The sequence below is a fragment of the Diceros bicornis genome, chromosome 7 (genome assembly GCF_020826845.1).
Source record: "Diceros bicornis minor isolate mBicDic1 chromosome 7, mDicBic1.mat.cur, whole genome shotgun sequence".
Classification (NCBI taxonomy): domain Eukaryota; kingdom Metazoa; phylum Chordata; class Mammalia; order Perissodactyla; family Rhinocerotidae; genus Diceros; species Diceros bicornis.
In genome coordinates, this window is record NC_080746.1 from 55,688,484 (window position 1) to 55,710,426 (window position 21,943).

Sequence of the window (21,943 nt, forward strand, 5' to 3'; positions counted from 1 at the left end):
TCTGTGCGCGTTCCAATAGAAGGAGAAACCACGCTGCCCCTCCTGTCTGCTGGGCCCTGGGACCAGATACTGCCCTCTCCCCAGCTGCACCCCAGAGGCCTGCAGAGTGTTGGGTCCTGGCCCTGGGGAAGAGTGGAGAGCATGTGTCAGGAATTCCCCCTTCCCGGCTTATCTGTCCTGCTCACAGGCTGGGCCCAGCAGAGCCTGCTCAACTACGGAGGACTCTGCCCTGTGTCCCTGGGTAGCTGGTTGGGGCTGCTGGGCAGAACGAGACAGTCACCCCTCCAACCCCTCCACCTCCCAGTTGTTGCCAGGAGGTATCAGTCGGGGAAACTCAGATCTCTGGTGTGGACGCTGCTTTATTTCAGCAGGGCCTGGGGCATCCGCTCCAGGGGGCCCACAGCCTGTCACACAGAGTGCTTGGTCAAAGCCACCCTGCCCAGGATGGGGCGTACGGGGACAGGGCTGGGCTATGGCCAGCATCCCTTCCCCCGGAGTTCTGAGGGTCCCTCTCAATGCCCTTGCTCCTGAGTGGCACCCAGATGGTATCCTGGCCCCAACAGGGGTGGGGTCGGGGCAGACAGCTGGGCTCAGCTGGCACCCAGAGGCATCCCAGATGCTCCCTCTGCTTAGGCTGGCATGGGGGGCAGGCGGGGAGAAGGATATAGTGGAGCAGGAGCATAAACTTAAGCAGTTTATTGAAAAAAGAGCCAGTGAATATAAGCACCCACTCTCCGCCATCTTAAAATGGCCTGATACACTTGGGTTCCTGTCCCAGCTCTACCCTGTGCCTGTGCAACCTTGAATTTGTGACTTGGCCTCATCTGTAAAATGCTGATGATAAGACCGACTTCACAAGGCTGGTGTGAGGTCAAATCAAACCAGCAGGTGGGACACGCAGTAGGGTACCAGGCACATACTAGGCCACCAATTTGTAGAGAAGATCTTGTTCCAGCCCAGAGCAAAGAAATTGGGTTTTTATTTATTTATTTTTTTGTGAGGAAGATCAGCCCTGAGCTAACATCCATGCTAATCTTCTTCTTTTTGCTGAGGAAGACCGGCTCTGAGCTAACATCTATTGAGAAATTGGGTTTTTAGATACTTGATTCTCTCTAAGCAGGAAAGAGGACATTTCTTTTAAGCTCCTTGAAATGGTCAGTGCAGCTTATGTTCCCACACCCAGCAGAGGAGCCTCTAAATCACCCGGGTTCTGGGACCTTCCCTCTGGGACCAGGCAAGGCCAGGCCCTGGGTGCGAGGCCTGACTGCATATCCACCAGTGGCCTAGGGTGAGTCCCTGGTCTCCCTGTCCCTGTGAAAGGAGGTCATGGATGCCTAACTCTCAGAGAGTGAGATTCAGATGAGAAATTGTCTACAAAACTCTATTGGAAAGAAAGGATCACAACTGATACATAGTGGGTGCTTGGAGGCGTCTAGGGAAAGGTGGCCCAGGGTGCAGGCCAGTAGCTCAGGAAGGCGAGGCTGGGTTCTCCGTTCTGGTGACCAGCAGACTGTGACGGCCAGCTGAGTGGAGCCTCGTTTGCTTTTCCTAACGGGACAGCTGGTTAATTAGCCTCTGAGTACTCCTGACAGGTGCCCGCGTGAATGCTCCAACACGTGTCAGGGCCAGCCTCATCCAGATTACGTGGGTGCTCAGCTGGCCAGCCTTGGGCATGAGGCTGTGACCCACTGTCCCATCCCCTGATTCTCGGCTCGTCCCTCAGATGACCCCGTGGAGCAGTTACTGTGCTGGGGACCGAGGGAGCCAGAGACAGCCCTGCCTCAGGAGCCCTGATTCCAGATGGGCAGAAAGGAGGAATCCAGAGAAGGATCAATGGGGGGACCTGGCCAGGGGATGAGGGCAGTCAGTGCCTCCCGGCCTGGGAATAATTCTGCCTGGCTCCGCCACCAATTCCCTGTGACCTTGAGCACCTGCCCTTTCTCTCTCTGGGCCTCAGTTTTCCATCTAAAAGAGGATGTTGGGAGAGGTGGTCCCAGGAAGCTGGGGCCTAAAGCGAAGCAGTGTGGAGTGAGAGATGATCTCTGGAGCCAGCCAGGCCTGGGGTTCTCACCCTGGCTGCTCTGTCCCTGCTTGACCTCGGGCAGGTCGCCCAGCCTCTCCAAGCCTGTCTGACAGGGTGTACTGGCCCTGCTGGCACAGAGCAGACACACATCGTGGACACCTTGCCCAGCAGTGGCTGTTGTGGGTGGGCCTCAGGGCAGCTTTGGCCGTGCCCTCCTCCTTTCCCTGTTTCTCCTGCAGTGCCCAGAAGTTCCCCAGGACCTCTTGTCCCCAGGGGATCTGGGGGCCGGGGAGCATTGCTGACCTCGGTGCTGAGTCCTACTGGTTGTGCCAGGACCCCAGGGTCAGGATGGAGCTGGCCGTCCTCTGCCTCTTAAGGGCAGAGGAGTTCTAGATCCTCTAGAACTGCGGAATCTTTCTATTCCCGAATCTTGGAATCCCTGGATTATGGAACCTTAGAATCTTGGTCTATGAAATCAAGACTTCGCGAACCAGACTGGACTTGGAAGTGATCTTAGGGGGTCATCTGATCCAGACCTCCATCCAGCCCAGGCAGCCCCTCTGCAGACCCCCTGGCACCCTGGTGTTCGGGGGCTAACTCTGCAGACCCTCGTGTGGGCCTCAGGCTTCAGTCAGGTCACAAGGCCACCCACCGCGTCCTTGTGGGTCTGGTTGGCTGATGGGCGGGTGGGAAGGAACCTGGCTGCTGCTCCGCTAAGAATAGAAGGCTTTGTGCCATTTAAGTAGCAGCCTGATCACATCAGGCCTCCCAGCTAGGCCCCAGGGAGCTTATTAAGCAGGATCTGGGGCTACGGTGGGTTCAACTGGAGGGAGGAAGGAGAGGGTGGGTAGAAGGAGCTAGGGCAGCCTCGGGCTTCCCGGGGACTTGGCTCTTGTTTCCACGGGTGATGATTTTACTTGTTCCATCAAGTCAGGCTCACTGCCCCTCCCTCCTGCTCCCTGGGGCTCGCTGGGGAGCCTCAGCCAGGGTTCCTGGGGGAAATCTCCTCTGAGAAGAGTTCAAACAAACAAGCTGGCCTCTGAGAGGAGCAAACAGATCGATGAAAATGGCTTTGTCTTCAAGGAGAGAGCCGATAACAGCAGTCATTTATTGAGCACCTACTGTATGCCAGACCCTGGGCTCAGTGTTTTGTGCCCTTGCCTCATCTAACCATCACCAGGGTGCTGTGGGGAAGTGTCCTTAACCCCACGATGCAGATGAGAACACTGAGGCCCAGCTAGTACTTGGCAGAGCTGGGATTGGAATCAAGGACTGTCCCACCTCGTTCCTTCTGGCGGCAAAGGCTTCCTGAGTCAGGGGAGAGGTGAGAGTCAGAATTCTTGGAGAGTGCCCTGGGTATAAAGGACTTTGTGGCTCAGTATAACGAATCATGCTTTGCCTTGTGTTGGAGTCTGTCTGCTTTTGGCAGCCTGGCGTCGGAGAAACAGTCCTGGGTTGGGAGGAAGAATTACAATCCCGTCACAAACAGAGTAGGTGCAGGCACCTGTTCGTTGAGTGTAATGACGCCAAGCCCCCCCTGGGTCTCAGATTCCCCTTCTGTGAAGCGTGCAGAGGCTGCTTGGGGCAGGACCACGAGACCACAGCTCCAGATCCCTGGTCTTTTGCCAAGGGAGTGTCCTGGTCCCTCTCTCTACAGGTCCCTGTCCTGCCACCTACAGGTCCCTGTCCTGCCACCTCCCCCTCCTCTCAGAGATTATTCCCAATGTGAGAACTGGAAGGAATCCTGGATCACCCTCTGACTGTACAGATGGGAAGACTGGGGCCCCAGAAGGACAGGGAATGGCCCAAGGTCACACGGTAAGTGGGCCTGGGAGCACATAGTAGATGCTCAAGAACTCCCTTCTTCCAGGTCAGTGCGTGCTTCCCTTGGGGCACTGCTTTTGTTTGAAGACCTGGAGGGCCTGGGGTGGGGGGGCGAGGGCCTGGAGTCAGTGGGATCCTGGGAGGGAGGGAGACAGACAGGGACCAAAGGCCCAAGCCTCTGTCTGTAGTGCCCCAGGCTCATCTATACTTGCCCAAATCCTGCCCAACTCAAATGCTCCCTCTTCTGTAAAGCCTGCCTGGACTTCCCTCCCTAATACCCCTGCTAATCCCCCTCTCTACCCCAAGAATTGGAATTTTTTTAACTGTGGTAAAAAACACATAACATAAAATTTACCATCTTAATCATTTTTAAGTGTATAATTCAGTAGTGTTAACTATATTCACATAACTATATATTAACTATATAACTATGTTGCACAACAGATCTCCAGAACTTTTTCATCTTGCAAAACTGAAACTCTATACTCATTAAACAACAACTCCCCACCCCCCACCCCCCCAGCTCCTGGCAACCACCATTCCACTTTCTGTTTCTATGAATTTGACTACTTTAGATAGCTTATATACGTGGAATCATGCAGTATTTGTCTTTTGTGACTGGCTTATTTCACTTAGCCTGATGTCCTCCAGGTTCATCCATGTTGTAGCATGGGACAAGATATCCTTCCTTTTTAAGGCTGAGTAATACTCCATTGTATGTATGTACCGCATTTTATTTGTCCACTTGTTTGTCGATGGACACTTGGGTTGCTTCTATGGCTGCTATTGTGAAAAGAGTGGGAGTTTTGAAGATGAATGGACGTGAGTTGGATCCTGGCTTCCAGCATGACTTGAGCTGCGAGTCTGAGTCCTTTGTCACTTGCTACTGTGCCTAATGGGGTTGCCGCAAGGCTTAGAAATGGTTCGTGTAAAAATGCCTGGCAGATGGCAAGCTCCAGTAAGTGGGAGGTGGGATTCATTCTCATTCTCCACTGTCCATCTAGGGACAGGTCCCTTTTGGGGTATATAGGACCCACACAACCCAGCTCACCTCGACCCCCATCCAGGAGGCGAGCTCAGCGTCTGGTGAGTCTTAGAACAGTGGAGCTGGAGAGCACCTGGGGCAAGAGAGGGGCAGGGACTGGCCCAAGTTCACACAGCCAGTCAATGGTGTCCAGCCTCCCAGCCTGGGGACCTTCCTGCTGCAGTCCCCAGGATCCACAGGCCTTGTCCCTAGGAGGGCCTGGCTTTCCAGGGGCCTGTGTATAATCCTGCAGCAGGCAGGTCTGGAGGAGGTGGGGAGCAGGGCAATGAGCATCTCAGGAGAATCCCTGTGAGGGGCAGAGGCAGGGGGCATCTGCCAGGCTCCTGATCACCTTCTCCTCCCAGGGCTGTGGACAGTGGAGCCGCCCCAGGGACAAGGGGCTCGTGTCAGGCTCGTTTGCATGGTGTAGGCTTGTCTAAGGTCCCTGCCTGGCACCTGGGAGCTCACTCTGCTCTCGCTCACTCTCATTCAGCTGTTGATTTGCTTATTCCTTCCCTCAGTCATTTATTAAGCAAGCACTGCCTGCAGCCTGCTGGGAGCCTAGAGACCAGTTAGACCATGGAAGCAGTTAGTAAGGCATAGTGAATGGTATGGAATCTGGGGCTAAACTGCCTGGGTTCAAATCCTGGCTGTGCCAGTTGCTCACTCTGTGACCTTGGACAAGTTGCTTAACCTCTCTGTGCCTGAGATTCTTCTTCTCTAAAGTGGGAATAATGATGTTCCAGTTACTGTTGTTATATAATATATCACCCCAAAACTTAGTGACTTTATATAAAAACAATCATTTTATTATCTCAGTTTCTACAGCTCAGGAATTTAAGATGGGCTCGGCCAAGCGGTTCTGGCTCAGTCTCTCATGTGGTTACTGTCAGATGGTGCTAGAAGAGTGAGGAGCTGGAGCTGCTGGAGGTTGGCCGGACCTCTCTCGCTCTTCCTGTAATCTCAGGGCTTTGTGCCTCTGTGGGCTCGTCCGGGCTTCCCCACAGTATGGCAGCCTCAGAGCAGTCAGATTGTCTACATGGTGGCTGGGGCTCCAGCAGGAGTGTTCCAGCCAATGAGGCAGAAGTTACATCGCGTTTGATGGCCTGGCCTCGGAAGCCCGGTAGTGTCACTTCAGCCGTTAGCCCCAAGCCCTCCCAGATTCAAGTGGGGTAATGTAGACCCTACCTCTCCGTGGAAGAGTGTCCGAGTTACACTGTAAGAAGAGCATGTGGGATGAAAGGTATTGCTGCAGACGTCTTTGAAATACAGTCTGCCATAGTTGTGAGGGTTAGATAAGTCAAAACATGGGCACCATCTAGAACAGCGCCTAGGCATTGTATATAAGTGGTAGGTGTATATAGTCAAGGGTGATTTTGACCTTATGCACTGTACTCATGATGTGCTGTCTTTGGGACTTGACTCCCACTACAGAAGCCAATTCACTGAACAGAGCAGTTCCCATTTGGGTACTGAGGGATCTATAGGAGTTCGCCAAGCCAGGGCAAGTGGGAAGGCACCCCATGCAGAGGGAACTAGCTGTGTAAAGGTGTGGAGCTGGAGAATAGAGTCCCTGGGGCAGGACTTCTGGGGATCCCCTGAGGCGAGGAGGGGGAGGCCAGGAAGATGAATTGAGGCCAGGCTGAGAAAAGCTTTTCATATGGGGTGTGTTTGATCCTGTAGGTCCCAGCGAGTCCTTGGCTGTTTCTCAGACAGAGATATGAGGGCCTGGAGTGCCCTAGTAGGTGAGCCACTTCTGAGACGGAATCAGCAGGCCTTGCGGGTTATGGGGAGAGGTCAGGAATGATGCGGCTCAGGTGTTTGCTGGGGTATTTGTATCAGTTTTGCATGTGATATGCATACCCACCCTGGCCTCCTTCTCTCCCCTTCCAGTATATTGGATACTTTGTGATTTTTCTCTGCTCAGATTGTCTCTCCTGCAGTGGAAGGTAGAAGGGTGGGGGTTGACTGCCTTGGCAGAGGGGTCTGGAGGAGCCTGGCACCCAACCCTGGGGCAGCTGGCAGGGCCAGAGAACATCCAGTGGCCTCCTGCTAGTGGGGAACGGCCCCAGCACCCCTCATGGTCTCCCCGTTCAGCACCCCTCCCCACTCTGACTTCAGCCTCGCAGGGTCCAAATGGAACAGATCCCCAGGGTTGTGGTATCCAGCCCCCCTCACATCACAGATGGGGAAACTGAGGCCCAGTGACTTGCTCCAAATCCCATGGCAAGTCAGTAAAGGAGCCAGCCTCAGGCCCTTCACGTGGCTGCAGCCAGGTGCACTAGGCTCAGGGCTGCCTCCAGTGGGGGGTGGGGGTGGATAGGTACTCTTCAGGCACAGGGGTCCTTACTGGCAGACCCCCCACCCACCCTCTAAGGCCAGTGTTCCCTCTGAGGGAGATCGTGGCTGGGAACATGCTTTTTTTTTTTTTTTTTGTGAGGAAGATCAGCCCTGAGCTAACATCCATTGCCAATCTTCCTCTTTTTGCTGAGGAAGACTGGCCCTGGGCTAACGTCCGTGCCCATCTTCCTCCACTTTATATGGGACGCCGCCACAGCATGGCTTGACAAGCTGTGCATTGGTGCGTACCCAGGATCCGAACCCGGGCCGCCGCAGCAGAGCGCGTGTACTTAACTGGTGTGCGACCAGGCCAGCCCCCAGAACATGCTTTCAAGGAAAAGAAAGAAGGGCTTAGCAGCTGTGTGGCCCTGGGAAAGTCACCTGGTCTCTCTGAGCGTGGTTTTCTTGTCTGTAGAAGGAGTGGGAGAACACCGAGCCCAGCAGCCTGTCCTGAGCGTGAGATGACCTCACCCGTGCTGAGTTCTTATCTCTGATGCTGGTGCTGCATCTGGGAAAGGGAGCCGCCAAGGGCTACTGGAAGGGACATTTGAGCTGTGATTTGGAGGCAGGGCAGGACTAGGGCTGGGGAAGGGGAGATCTTGATCCTAAAAGCTCTGAGCTGTGACTGGGCTGGTGCGGCTCTCCCCTTGCATGTGAGAAGGGGCCCAAGGGAAAGATGGGGTGGGATCCAGGCAGGATCCCCTCTGGGTGCAGCCTCCTCCCCCAGCACTGAGAGGGAGGGTGTGATGAGAGAGGGCTTCCTGGAGGAAGAGTTTGTAGAAACTGAGAGGGAAGGAAGGGCTGAGACAGGCAAGAGTCCTCCAGGGCCGGGCATCCCCCGAGGCCCTGTGCTGCAGCCATGAGAGCCAGCCCTGAGCCCTGGCCAAGCCAACCTTGACTCCTGGAGCCCATGATGCCCAGGGAGGCTGGTGCCCTGAGGGAGGCAGTGGCCCAAGTCCATCCTGCTTCCGGGATGCCCTGTCCACGTGGGCCTGTCTGCAGATCTGTGTTAACCTCCGTGAGCTTGGACTGTGTGCGCATGTGTGTTTCCTGAGTCTGTCTGTATTATTATATATCTGTGTGTATGCATTTGCAGGCCCCGTATGATATCTCCCTGTAAATGGCAGACAGGTTAGAATGTCTCTAAAAGGGCACTAAGTGCTCATACGTCTTAAGCCCTGAGGAGGAGCAGAGCAAAGAGACAGCCCCTGCCCTGGGAACCTGCAGGCTGAGGGGAGATCCAGACCTCACCAATGGGGCAAATTCAGCAGAAAGACAAGTTCCCAGATTTGAGAAACCTCTCCCGGGGGCCCCTCTGTGCTGAGCTCGGGCTGGCTCAAATCAGAGCCTGATGGAGATGCCTTGAGATGGGAGAAAGGAGAGAGCAGGTTTAGGGGAATGTGGTGAGTTCCCTTTGGCCGCTGGAGGTGTGAGGTTCCTGTGGGATGTCCAGGGTGGGATGACCAGAGGGTCATTGGGTACTTGGGCCTTGAGCTTGGTCCAGGCAGAGACAGGTGGGGTGGTGCATGATATTGACCAAGGAGAATATGAAGGGCAAGGGAGGAAAAAATGGCTTGGGATCGAGGGCAGCAGCATGAGACCTGGGCAAAGAGGAGAGCCAGCCAAGGAGCTGGGGCATGGGCTGGAGGGGGAGGGGAGAAACCGGAGCTGTTGGTGTCCTGGAAGCCAGGGAAGGAGGCCGTTTCCAGAAGGAGGGCGAGGTCCACGGTGTCAGGGAGGCCTGAGAACTGTCCAGGGGGCTTACCACATGGAGGTCACCATGGAACTTGGCGGGAGCAGAGGGTGGTGGGTTAGCAGCAGGTGGGAGGGAGGAAGTGGAGACATGAGTGTAGACAACTCAGAAGTTTGGATGAGAAGGAAGGAAAGAAAGGGTGTGCCAGCTGGAAAGGCGTGGAGGAGGGCGAACTGGGTGAGACTCAGGCCTGTTTATTGCCTCCTGGAAGGAGCTGCCAAGAGGAGAGCAGGAGGGAGGAGGAGCCCCACGCCCCTCTGTGAGCACCTGCTGTAGTCCTCTGCAGCGCCCGCCTCGGAGGAGGGTGCCTAGAGGAAGTGGCTCTTCCTGGAGGGCTTGTTGTGGAGAGCAGAGGTGGAGGAGGTGGCATGGTGGCAGCCCTCAGTCCTGCCCTGAGCTCTGCCAGGCTCCAGGGCCTCCGTCCATGCGGGGTGTGGGGAGGGTTGGGGGCCCTCACCTGTGGAGACTTCTGACCTCCTGGGAGGGAGAAGTCCCGCAGACTCAGAGCATCCTCATAAACCAGGTTCCAGGCCAGTGGTTGAAGCTCAGGGCTGGGCCGGGTTGACCTCCGGTGGTTTTGTGTCTCCAGTGCTCGCCGAGGTGGCTTCATAGAGGCTTCAAAGGGAAGCATCAGGACAAGGATTCACCTACTTGCAAAGAGGCCACACCCAACCCCATCCCTGGGCCCAGCTCCCAATTACTGGGAAGTTCTTTCTCTAGGTCTAGCCTCAGCCTTTCCTGCTGTGCGTTCCCTTCTGGTGAACTTGTTTTTTTCTGGTGAACCTGCTTTGTGGAGCCAAGCCCATCAGCCCGCTGTGTTGAGTGGCGGCCAGTGTTTTTACAACTTGTTTTCATGAAGTTGGCTTGAAGTCTGCCTGCATTCCCAGAGTGTCAGACCCGCCCTGATTCACAAGGATTGACCAAAGCGGGGTCTGAGCCAACGAGAGGAATCTGAGGACTTAGTCATCCCCCTTGGATCATCCACAGAGTCTCCTGCTTTCCTTGCAGTAAATAGAAAGAAAGAAAGTGAGCTCCAATGGCCCGGAGGGGACAGCGTTCGGGGATGTGAACAGGCTCCAACGAGGCTGGCGGGTCTGGAGGGGCCTGTGCTTGGGCTCGGAGTTGGGCAGACCTCAGTGCAAGTCCCTGCTCCGCTGCCTGCTGCGTGGGCTCATCAACAACGCTAGGGCTCTGAGCCTCAGTTTCCTGATCTCAGAAACGGGAAATGAATGACACTACCTCATAGGTTGGGTGTGTAGAAGCGACCTTGAGACAAAGATTCAAGTCAGAGTGATTTATTAGGAAGTTTTCCAGAAAAAACTCTGCGAAGGGAATAGGGAAAGTAGAGCCAGAAAGAGAAGGAAGAGTGTGACTTCAAGCCGAGCCCCTTGGTCAGCAGAGGCGCTCTGGGGACACAGGCTGGAGTGGACTGTGGGGGCAGGGGTGCTCGAGAGCTTAGACCTCTGCCCTGGGGGATGGCCATGCCCGCAGGCAAAGAGACTCTGCAGCCTGAGGGCACGCGCCACACCCCTGCACAGGTGTTGGCTGTTGGGCGGGACCACACAACCCCGTGTGCCCCAGCATGGGAAAGGGTCCCAGAGGACGTGGGTGGAGCACGACAGAGGCCTGTCCTGAGGATAAGTGTGTGGATTATACACGATAAAGCATACACTGTGCCGATTACGCAGAACTTGGCACAGGGGAAGCACCAATAAGTGACAGGTCTTCTAGCCTGTTAGGAAGGGGGTTGCAGAATGGGTGCCCCAGGAGAGTGTGGTCAGTAAGAGGTAGGACCTTCTGAGAGCTGCCCTGTGTGCCTGCTGCTGCCCCAGCCCAGGTGCAGGCTCGCTCTCAGCTCCCAGGGGCAGAATCCCACAGAGCTCTCCAGCCCCCACGCTTCTCCCCGACCACTCGGCTTCAGGCAATCGCTCCAACCTCTTTATCAGCTCTGCTCTGGCCCTCAGCCCTGTCTGATTTGGAACCTGAACTAACCTCCCAGTGGGCAGGGTGAACTGAGCCGGGTACCAGAGTGGTCAGTCACTGCTATTGAGTCATTAGCTCGGCTGGCAAGCATTTATTAAGTACCTACTGTGTAAGGGCTTCTGTGCTCAGATGGGCAGGGGCCTGCTTTCACTGGGCTTAATGTCTAGTGCACTGCAAGGCTGAGCCCCATCCCAAGGCCTGGGGAACCGCAGGCCCCAGGGGTGGGTGGACATATTGTGGTGGCCACAGAGGAGGAAATGGTCTGAAATATCTGGGGCCTCCCTGCCCTCCCTGCCCAGGAGCAGGCAGGGAGCGGCTGGCCTGGGTGGTAGGTGCAGGGAAATGAGTTTGCTCCCTCCCGGGTATTTGTTGCTGCCTACGGTGGCTCCAGCACCACCGCTAGGGCTAGGGCTAGGGCTAGGGCTAGGGCTAGGCTGAGAGACGCTTTGATCCACCAGCAAGGCCCTCCTGGGCTCCTGCCCCGCTTCTGCCTCCTTTGTTCACACGTGCTCTTGGTGTGTCTGTCAACAGCATCAGACCATGGGCCCCTCCAGCAGGAGCCCCGTCTGTCCAGTGGGGCCTCGGGGCCTCTCCCAGCACACAGGACAGCTCAGGAAATGTGTGTTGGTGACTGGATCTATGGATGTCTAGACTGGCTTGGGAGTCAGAGTGTGAATCCTGGCTCTCCCACTTGCTTCACTGTGCCCTTGAGCAGGGGACCCAAACCCTCTTGAGCCTCTGTTTTGCCATCTGTAGAGTATACTGCAATATGGTTGGCTAAGAGGAGAAAGTGGGAGAACAGACAGAATCTCAGCCTCATACAAGCTATGGCCAGCCCTCCGGAAATGGCGGACAGCGCTGTACTAGATGGACTCAGCATGCGCCAGGCCAAGTAGGAAACACAAGAGAGATGGTGTTAGGCCCTCATCACATTGTTCAGCACTTTACAGTTTACAAAGCCCTGTCACATCCTGCTCACTGGATCCTCCCAGTCGTCCCATGAGGCAGTCTGGGCTGGCTGCAGTATCCCCTTGTGACAAATGAGGATGCTGACCTGCCTTCCAGTGGCCAAGCCAGGCCCAGAACCCAGGTCTTCCAGCTCTCAGTCTCCTGCTCTCCTGGACGCTCCTGCCCTCTGGAAGCTCCTAGATGTGAAAGATGCTGGGAAGGGTGGTGGGCAGGGAATGTGGAGATTTGTCAGCCCAGATGTCAGGAGGCCGAGTGTGCTTTCTGGTGGCTTTAGCCCAAAGGGTGTCACTGTCACCAATAGGCCCAGAGTAAGGGGGCGGGGGGACAGGGCATGGGTAGTGGTGGACTGAGTAGAGGTGCAGAGGAGGAGAAAGCCAGTTGTAGGGGCCACAGGTCCTTGGGTCCATTCACTCAGCCTGATGGACCAGAGGCTGCTAGGCCCTCCCACCCAGGTCCCTTCACAGATGGTGCTGGAGTATCAGGGACTCTAAGGAGTGCCAGGTCTGCATCTAAGCACCAGTGTGGAACGCTTTCTAAAAGGCAGACTCTGGGGAAGGCAGGGCTGGCTAGCTGGCCAGCTGATACTCAGCGAGATGAAGTGACCAGCACAGGTGGCCTGGGCCCCACAAAAGGGAGAGCTGGTGAGCAGGGAGTGGACAGGCAGGCCCAGCCCCAAATTTGCAGGGCCCAGGACTAAAATACAAATAGAAGCCCAATATAAATCTATCTTTGTCAGATATCTGAAGATTATAAAAGAGACCAAGAAACTCTTAAATAAAAGTTTGATTTTCCCATCTTGACAAATACATATTCATAATGTAAATTGAAATATATGTGTCAGGTTATGGTTTTATTTGACTGAAAGTGACAAGGTATCAAGGAAGACTGAATTTAATTATTATTACACATCTGGGGGTTTTGTTGGTGGGCTAGTGATGTTTGGGTGAATAATAAGACTTAGAATTCATACATTATTATTTATTTCATAAAATATATTTTATTGTCTTCATTTTAGCAGGATCACTATCATTATATAGTTGTAATCAAGATTTTCACATCATCTGAAAATTGTGTATTGATGGTAGTAATCTAAAGGACCAAAAATAAAATGCAATTGTATTTAAAGTATATAGAATTCGAATATATTTCCATCAAAAATGTAAATTAAATGTAAAGAAAGGAAAATTTATATTTTCAAAAATTGTTTTTATTCCTTGAAATTATCTATGGAAATTAAAACTATACACATCATAATTAATATCAGATTTTAAAGTAAAATTATTTCAATAGAGATGAAATATTAATTCAAATTTTTGAAGATTGTATAAAAATGAAACTATTCACAGTTCTAGCATTTAATGTCCATCTAGTTGCCAATGTCAAGAATTAGTATCTTCGTGTTACATTAATTTGAGTAATGTGAATTGTTAAATACTGTAAGTTGTTCCTGAGCTGCCATGTGCCTTTATTGTGAATACCACCCTGACTCATGAGAAGGTACTTTCAGAACCACAAATTGGAACAGGGAGAAAAGCCAAAAAAATAAAAGGATGATCAGCATTACTGGGAAACGGATACTTGGTTATGCAAGAAGCTATTGCACATTGCACTCTGAAAGGATTTGATAAGTTTAATTTATCAATTAAATTGCCTGCCCCCCCAAACATTCTTGCCACTTAGTCCCCTTCCACTGTTCCTCCCTCTCCCCCATCAGCAACGACGCAACCCACAGACCTTCCTCTGGACAGAATCACCTTTTGTTCTTCAAGCCCAAGAAATGGAGAAGAGTTTCTCTGGGGCCTGAGTGGTGTTAGGGGGGCCGGTCAGGCTTGTGGGTTCTCTGGATGTCGTGTGACAGGGGCTCCTGCATGTTCTTTAATATGCTTATCTGTGAGTGTGTTTGTGATGTGTGGGGCTCAGGGCACCGGCCCTCCTTCCCCGCGCCTAAGGGTGATTCAGGGGCTGGGTCTTCTTGCCAATGACATCTCTGTCATACAGCTGATAATAGATGAACCATGGAGCCTATGCTCCGGCCGGAGTTTAAATCTAGGTATCTGCACTCACTCATTCATTTCATTCATATGTGCATTTGTTCGTTTATTTGAAACCTACATTCACTTCCTCCAGGCCTTCATTTCATTGTGGAATGCCAGGCCATAGCAGTCTTGTAGTGCAGCCCCATGATCCTACAGATGAGGGAACTGAGGCTCAGAGAAGGGCACTGATGTCCCTAGGACCACACAGCAGAGAAGCCCACTGGCCGGGCTGCACAGTGCAGAGGATGGGTGCCAGGTCTGAGTTGCAGGTGAACTCTGAAGAGGTGTTGCTGTGTCCCAACCAGCCTCCCTCCCTTCATCAGACTCGGCCACCCCAGACTCCGCCACAGGGCCCTGGGGAGATCCTGCAGAGGTTTCTGCTTGAAGAGCCACTTCCTGTTTGGGGCCGAGCACTTCCTTCAAGTGACTCACAGGCTCCCAGTGGCCCCGTGCTGGGAACCAAGGTTGGGGGTGGAGACAGGCCTGGGCCGTATCACCTTCTGCCTATGACCCCAGCTGGGTGACCCTGAGACCAAGCAGGGCCACAGACTGGAGGTAGGAGATGGAGATGGGAGGAGGATGCTAGACTGTCCTCCTCACCCAGCCTGGTGGGCAGGGCTCTGAGAGAGCAGGGGCCTCAGGCCACGGTGGGCATGGGACAGGCTCCACAGCCAGCCATTCCCACTTGCGGTTTGCAGGGTGGCTGCTGCTGAGATGGGGGCTCACAGCAGAGCTGGGACCCCTCAGGGAGAGTTTGTGACACTTTCTCTTCCTTGCAGAAGGACAGTGAGGTGTGATGGAAAGAGCACTAGGCCGGGAGTCATGAACTTGGATTTCTGACACCAACTTTCTCATGAACTTGTCATCTCCCTGCCCCTCTCTTGGCCTCCATATCCATGTCTGGGGGAGGGCTTGCTGGCTGTGACATTTTGTGGCAGCTTGGGATTGCAGGATTTACATTACGAGATTTGAGTTTAAATCCTGGCTCTGCCATCTTGCTGGATGCGTCCACCTCTCAGAGCCTCCATTTTAAAATTTGAAATAATAATAATCACTTCAAGCATTTTACATAATTTAATCTTCACATCAACCCTGTGGGGCAGGTTTTTTTTTTATTATTATTTTTATTATTTTATATATAAGGAGCTTGAGGCACAGAGAGGTTAAGCAACTTGCCCAAGGTCACACAGTAATAGCCAAGATTCTAACTTGGGCCGTTTGACCCCAGCGCCCATGCCGTTAACAACTATGTTCTTGCTACTCAAATTGCAGTCGCTAGACTTGCAGCATCAGCATCACCTGGGAGCTTGTCAGAAATGAAGAATCTCAGGCCCCAGCCTAGACCTACCAAGTCAGACTGCATTTTAACAAAATCTCTAGGTGATTTGTTTGCACGCTGAAGTTGAGGAGCCCTGCTTTATTTATATTCCCTCTGTCTCTTAGGCCTTAGGATCATTGTGGGAGATGAAGGAAATAAGGTGTTTTGCAAACTGTAAAGTGCAGTGCATTCAGGCATTGTGAGAAACCTGGGGACTGGAGGTGGAGGGAGGCAGGGCTAGGGGTGCCTGAGGGTCCGTCTCTCAGCAGCTGGATGTCATTTCCAAGCAGTCTCTGAGCCCAGCTTCGTTCCCCTCCAGTCTGAGGCTGAGTCTGGCTGTGTGTTTCTTGCTGGTGCGTGGCTCCAGGGCCCAATCGGGTTGGAGAGAGTTCTCATGTTGGCATGGGCTTGGGCTGGGCACCAGGGCTGGGCAACTGCCCTGGGTCTGCAGGGCACCAGGAGGCTTGGGTCCCAGCCCTGGCTCTGCCTCTGACTCCCTGGCCCCTGGCCCCGCCAGCCTCAGTGTCCCCTAGTGGGCAATGTGGCAGCGTCCTCTGAAGCCTGCAGTGCTGACCCAGGGTGCCCCCCACCCCTTCCCCTCTCCCCGTGGCCTGTAGGTACTGTCTCTCCTCCCAGTTCCTGGGCAGGAGGGCCGCCCTGCCGGCTGTAGGAGCTGGCAATGGGGGAGGTGGTGCGTGAGTCAGAAGTCAGCCACATAATTGTGGTGCCCCAGATCCCGCCTCCAGCCCACCGGCCCTCCCTCAGCGGCTGCTTTGGAAGAACAGCTGGTTTGGCGGCTACCTCCAGAGAAGCAGGTCCCTGGACAGCACGAAAGGGCCTCTGCCCCCCAGGAGCCAGGCGCAGCCCCAGGTTTCACCCCAGGGGGGCTGGGCCTTGGATCGGGTTTCCATGGGTCCTGGACTGGGCAAGAGTGGTTCAGGGAGCAGGTTGCCCTGGGTTTGGGGTTGGGGCTGGTTTGTAGACAGCGTGTGTGGAGGTGGGATTGTGTGTGTGGGGTCTTGTGGCCCATGGCTGGATCTCCTGCGTCTCGTTGGCTCACCCACCAGCTTGGCAGCTTCCCCAGGGCAGGGACTAGATGTGAGCTGGCACAGGGTGGGCACTGGCTGGGGACTCACAAGGGTCGGGTGTGGGGGAGAAGGCAGGGTGGACTGATGAGTGACCTGACTGGGTTTGTCCCCTTGTCCCCTCAGCTCACCCAGTGAAGTGACATCACCACCTCTGTGGACAGGAGACCCCGGGAGCCCAGCTCACGGCCACTGGTACCTTCTTCCAGGTAAAGGAAAAAGAAAGGAAGGAGTGGGGGGAAAGGAGATAGAGAAAAGCTACAGAGAGCAGGTCACTGTGTTCGAAAACAGTGTCTGTCTCTCCCATGGGGGCAGCACTCTACAGTTTACCAATAAAAGGCAGGAGGAACAGGGATTATTATCCCGTTTTACGGGCAAGAACAAACTGAGGCTCCGAGTAGAGTGGTCTCTGGCTCACTCCAGTGTACCCAGTACCTGTCTGAGCACCTTACATGTGTTCGCTCATGTCGTCCTCATGACGTGAGGTCAGTGCTTTCACATCTCCACTTTATAGACAAGCAGAGTGGGTATAGAGGCGGTGAGGAGCCTGCTCATTTATTAAGTGGTTGAACTGGGTCTCACACCCAGGCAGGCTGGCTCTCATTGCCCATTCTCAATCCCTGTGATTTACTGCCTCTTAGAACCAAGTATTAAACTAAGTTTCCTTGACCTCCGACTGGGGGTTTAAGAGGCTCCCATTTCCAGGGCGGATTTGTATTTTAAGAGAGAATCCTGGAAGCAGTGATGCTTCAGCCAAAGGAATGAATAGCAAATGATGGAACTGGAGGCCTTGAATCATGGAATTGGCATGAACCTTCAAGGTGTGCTGGGCCAGCCAAGTCCTGGGACTTTCTTCCTCAGCATTCCAGCAAGGCTGGTTTTCTTTGGTTACTGAAGGGAAACCTGGAAATTTGAAAGAGGGGAAGAAATGTTCTGGGCCCAGGTTCTCAGACTTGCCTGGAAATAGAGTGGCTGCTGCTCTTCACAGAACACCATGATGAAGGGAGATATAAATGACGGAGGAAATCAGCATTCTGTCCTAGATCTGAGGGCGTCTTCTACTAGACCTGGGGCAGAAATGTGCAAACAGATATCAGAGGCTTAAGAAAAAATTGTGGGGGAAAATACTTAATTGAGACTTTTTTTAGTAACTTAATTTTTTCTGTAAATAGAGAAAAAGCTCATTATTATTCAGAGGCGGACTTGGGACCAGGCTCTGAAGTGGTTGTGCAGTTGTTGTTTAAGAGGCTCTGATCAGTTCCTTCTTTCCTTCCTTTGCACATTTAACCAGCTTTTCTGACTGACAGATAAACGGGCACCTCCTTGGTGCTGGCCCAGTGCAGGGACACAAGTCCCCTGCACAGTGACTCCTCTAGCGGGGATGGGGCCTGGGGTATCTTGTGTCCCCATCACCCAGTGCAGGGCCGCAGACACTGTGGATCTTCAGAAAAGCTTGGCAGAATGGATCAGAAATCTCTGCCTAGGGAAGCTCTCAGACTGGTGGAAAGACAGCCACGGAAGTGGATAATTGCTGTGCACAGAGGCCTGTGATCATGTCTCGAGAGCTCTGCCAGATGATGTGAGCACAAAGCGGGGAGGCAGTGGGCTTCTGTGGGGGGGTCAGGCCAAGCTTTGCACAGGGTCTGTTTATTAAGATGGGTGGGATTTGGATTGGGGGTGGGAGTGGGGCTCTTCTGGCAGAGGGCCCAGCAGGGGCAAAGGCGTGGAGGGGGAAGGCTGGGTAGTGTGGTGTGCTTGGAGCACGGCAGTGTGAGGAGGGGCCGAGGGAGGGCATGCCAGACAGGTAGGTGTGAGTGGAGGGAAGCAAGAGAAACATTCATTAAATGGCAGGTCTTGCTTCTCTTCCCATCCTCAGGGCCTGCTTGGGAAGCCTGTTTGTATAATAACTCTGCTATTTTACATAAATAAATAAAATAAATCATTGCTTCCATTCCCTCAGGGGGCAAAAACTGGGCAGAGACAAGTTTGCTCAGTGCAAGTCTCTGCCAGACTCAGCTTCCTCCTTCTCCTCCTCCCGTGCAGGCGGCCCCCCTTCCCCAGAACCCAGGGAGAGGCATTTGGAAAAAGCCAGCCTGGTCCCTGTGACTGAATCACTGGGCTCCTGGGAGGAGCCGGAGCGTCAACCGAGGGTGAGAGGACGGTGAAAGTCTCCCCCCTCACCGGGCTCTGGGGGAGGCCCAGCCAGAGGCCCTGGGGACATTTGCCTGCTCTGCCTGCTCCAGGGAGAACCTGTCTATGCCAGTGGGGGAGGGAGGTGGCAAGTGACAGGCTGCTCCTTTCAGGAGGGCCCTCCTACAGTCCTGGCTTAAAGAGGGAACCACTTGGCTTTCTAGGGAGGGAGGGGCCCATCACAGAGAGTATGCAAGCCTATGCAGGCCGCTGTGCTGGGGAACCACCACTAGGAGCTGTACAGGAGGAAGGGAGGCTGGACGGAACGGCTCCAGGCCTTTCCTGGTGCTCACAGTTGATGACTTTAATAGTCTGAAATCCAGGGATAGTTCTAAGATCCCTGTGGATTGCACTAGGATTCCATGGTTGTATGAGTCTCAGGTGAGGTGACTCTAAGACTCTGGTTTAGAGTTTGCAGCTGGAGATTTTTGAGTTCTGTGATGCTAAGCTCTGCTCTCTAGGCAAGGCCAGGTCACTCCGTGACTCCTGCACCCAAGCTCATAGCCCTGACTTGGAAAGAGAGGTCCTTTCTGTGCCAAGAAGACCCAAGGCCCCTGGGCAGAGTCCTGAGCCTGGCTCCTGTCCAGCCTTTAGCCCCAAACTCGTCTCAAACATGCAAGTCTGTCCCCTGAGGGCCTTAACCGAGGGTGTGGCTCAGCAGACCTATCCTGCCAACCACCAGCCTCGCACCCTTGCCTGTAAAATGGGCACCTGGTACTTACCTGCGGAGCTGGCGAGATGCTTCAATGAGACAATGTGTGTGGAGGCTCCGTGCATGTTATAATTGTAGCTGCAATGAGGTTGTCTCCTTGAAAGAAAGGTCCACGTCTGGTTCTCTGTGACTCTCTCGGCTCCCAGCAGTGCCTGGCACGTAGTGGAGGCCTCTTAAACAGTTACTGAAAGAGCTCCAGAGCCTTAGATATGGGACAGATGGCACTGGAGGCCACAGTGTGGAAGCCAGCCCTTCCCGAGGGAGAGGCAGGGAGCACCTCCTATGGGAGGGCAGCCGGGAAGGGCAGAAGAACTGGTAAAGCAAGCCTGCGGTGATGCCGTCCGCCTTGGCCTGCTCTTGGGAGGAAGGGCAATCAGAGGTCTCTTGGGACAGAAGTGTTGGGTAAACAGGAGGCCCTGGCATCTCCGTGGAAAGAGATTAATAATGACCCTAATTATGGCATGATTGATTCTTCGAGGGCTCCTGCTGAGCCCCAGCCTCAGCCACTGAGTAGCTTTTCCCCAAAGAATGAGCGCGCGTGACAGGGGGACAGGGGATGCTGGCCCACCTGGTCTTTTGATCTCCAACGCCTGCCTCCCGGCACCTCCTCCCCCAGCCTCTCCCCACTGGCAGCTGCCTCAGCGACAGACTTCCTTCCTGCCCTACCTCTGCCTACCTATGCTGATTTCATTAGAATCTAGGGCTTTCTCGGAGTCCCAGAGAAGTGGAGAGACTTACCCAGGGTCACACAGTGGGATGGTGGCAGCCCAGATCTCTCAATTCAAGCCATCTGATGAGGCCCGTGCCACAGGAAATGTGGTGAATCTGTGAGCATCCTCAAAAGCTAAGTGCAAAGGCTGTGCTGGAGGGTGGCGGGGCGGGGCCTGGGGTTAGTTAGTTCGTGGAGTGGGAAGTCCCATTATCAGCCCTGTCTCCCCACCTCTAGCCCCAGCCCTGGGGCCAGGGATTGGTTTTGTGGGTCTGGGTTTGGTTGGCTTTTCGGGGAAGCAGCCCAGCTGGTGAGCTGCCCGGGTATGCCCTGCCGCCCCTGGACCCCCAGAAGGCAGGCAGGCTCCTGAAGGCAGCAGACCCCACCGTCACCACCAGATAGAATCTGCGCGGGGCTCAACCTGCTGGACGGAGCCCTCAGCCCTGGGAGAGCCCCTGTTCACCCCTCTTGCCACCAGGCTTTCCTTGTGCTGTCCCCTTTCCCAGAGCCCCCTTCTCTCTCCCTTTTGTGCTACAAATCCTCCCTTACTTCTGAGTTCCGCGTAGATCCCGCCCTCTCTGGAAGCCGCCATGCAGTGGTCAGTGCTGGGACCTCAGGAAGCGCAAGGGCTCTGGGGCTCAGAGGAGACCCTGACCCAGGTGGGAGCGTTTGCTGGAGGAGGGGCTACTGAGCAGAGACAGTGGGAGCTTTCCAGGCCTTAAGGAGGGGCAGAGGGCCCTAGCTAAGGTGGTTCACAGGCGCACTAGCACTGGGAGCAGGGCATGGGCAAGGCAGTGAGGAAGAACCACAGGGAGCCCTGGTCTCGCTCCACAGCCATGTTGCCGGAGCACTGTGGGGAGGAGTCGCCAGGGCCCTGGGCCTTTTACACTTTGGGTTTTGCTGTAAGTCTGGGGTCATCACTGAGTTGTCCAGGCCATGACTCCCTCTACATTGGTCCCTGTCAAAGATGGTGGAGGCCCATGGGACTCAGGCGACCCGGCCCCTCATCTGTCGCAGGCCTTCTGGCAGCTTTCATCCTGGTTCGGCTGCTCCGGTCAGTGGCAGGCTCAGGGGTCCCGGCCGTTTGTCCTGGGAGTGGAGGGACTCTTCCCTTCGGACCACACAAGGACTGTGGGACTCCTCCTTCTGTCCTCCCTCAGCAGCCCCATCTCTGCTGTCCTCCTGGGGATAAGGAGAGAGCGGGTGGTTAAAGGGTTTTAGAAGATGAGTGCTAGAATGGCCCTTGGAGAGCAGCCAGTGGTGTTCAAACCCTCCCACGGTACAGACGGGAAAGCGGAGACCGGAGGCCGGTGGAGGTCCCCCACCTGCCGGGTGCTGGGCTCCGGTGGAGGCCCCGGGGAGGGTAGCCCTGGCCGAGGAGAAGGGGAGTATTTCCTCCTCCGCATGCGTGCTCTGCCTCCTTCTCTGGGGCCCTGGCAGGCTGCTGGAGAAGGTCAGGTCTCTGCCTCCCCCAGCCCCACACCCATCGGGGGCTTCCCTTTTCCTCCCTGAGATCCTGGCCCCACTACTTGCTCCTGCACCCCTGGTGCCAACCAAAATATTGAGCGTGGCCCTTTGAGATGCAGTTTGCGGTGACACAGATGCTGTGGCTGGCATAGACAGGGAAGGCGGCAGAAACATGAGCAGGCTCTCCCTCTGGGGCTGGTCTCACACGAAGACTGAGCTTTAGAGTTAGCAGCCCTGGATCACATCCGCCTTCCTCCACAATCAGCTCTTTGACCTTGGGAAATCACTTAATCCCTCAGGCCTACCTATCTACCTGCCTATCTATCCATCAATTTATTTATTTATTTTTTTTGTGTGAGGAAGATCAGCCCTGTGCTAACATCTGCCAATCCTCCTCTTTTTGCTGAGGAAGACTGGCCCTGGGCTAACATGCGTGCCCATCTTCCTCGACTTTATATGGGATGCTGCCACAGCATGGCTTGACAAGTGGTGCGTCAGTGCGCGCCCGGG

The 21,943-nt window shown here is 54.5% G+C and overlaps 1 protein-coding gene across 3 annotated transcripts in view; it reads left to right on the plus strand.

Annotated features, from left to right (window-relative positions):
- The window catches only part of GDPD5 (glycerophosphodiester phosphodiesterase domain containing 5), an 85,830-nt gene that overhangs the window by 15,404 nt on the left and 48,483 nt on the right, over window positions 1–21,943 (plus strand). Inside the window, exons 2-3 of one of the 3 annotated variants that reach the window (XM_058545588.1) lie at window positions 3,703–3,841; window positions 16,482–16,564. The exons of 1 other annotated variant lie outside the window; for it this stretch is intronic. The gene's annotated coding sequence lies outside the window, so the exon portion shown is untranslated. The remainder of the gene's footprint in view (window positions 1–3,702; window positions 3,842–16,481; window positions 16,565–21,943) is intronic. One more of the 3 variants, XM_058545587.1, reaches the window with a different exon arrangement.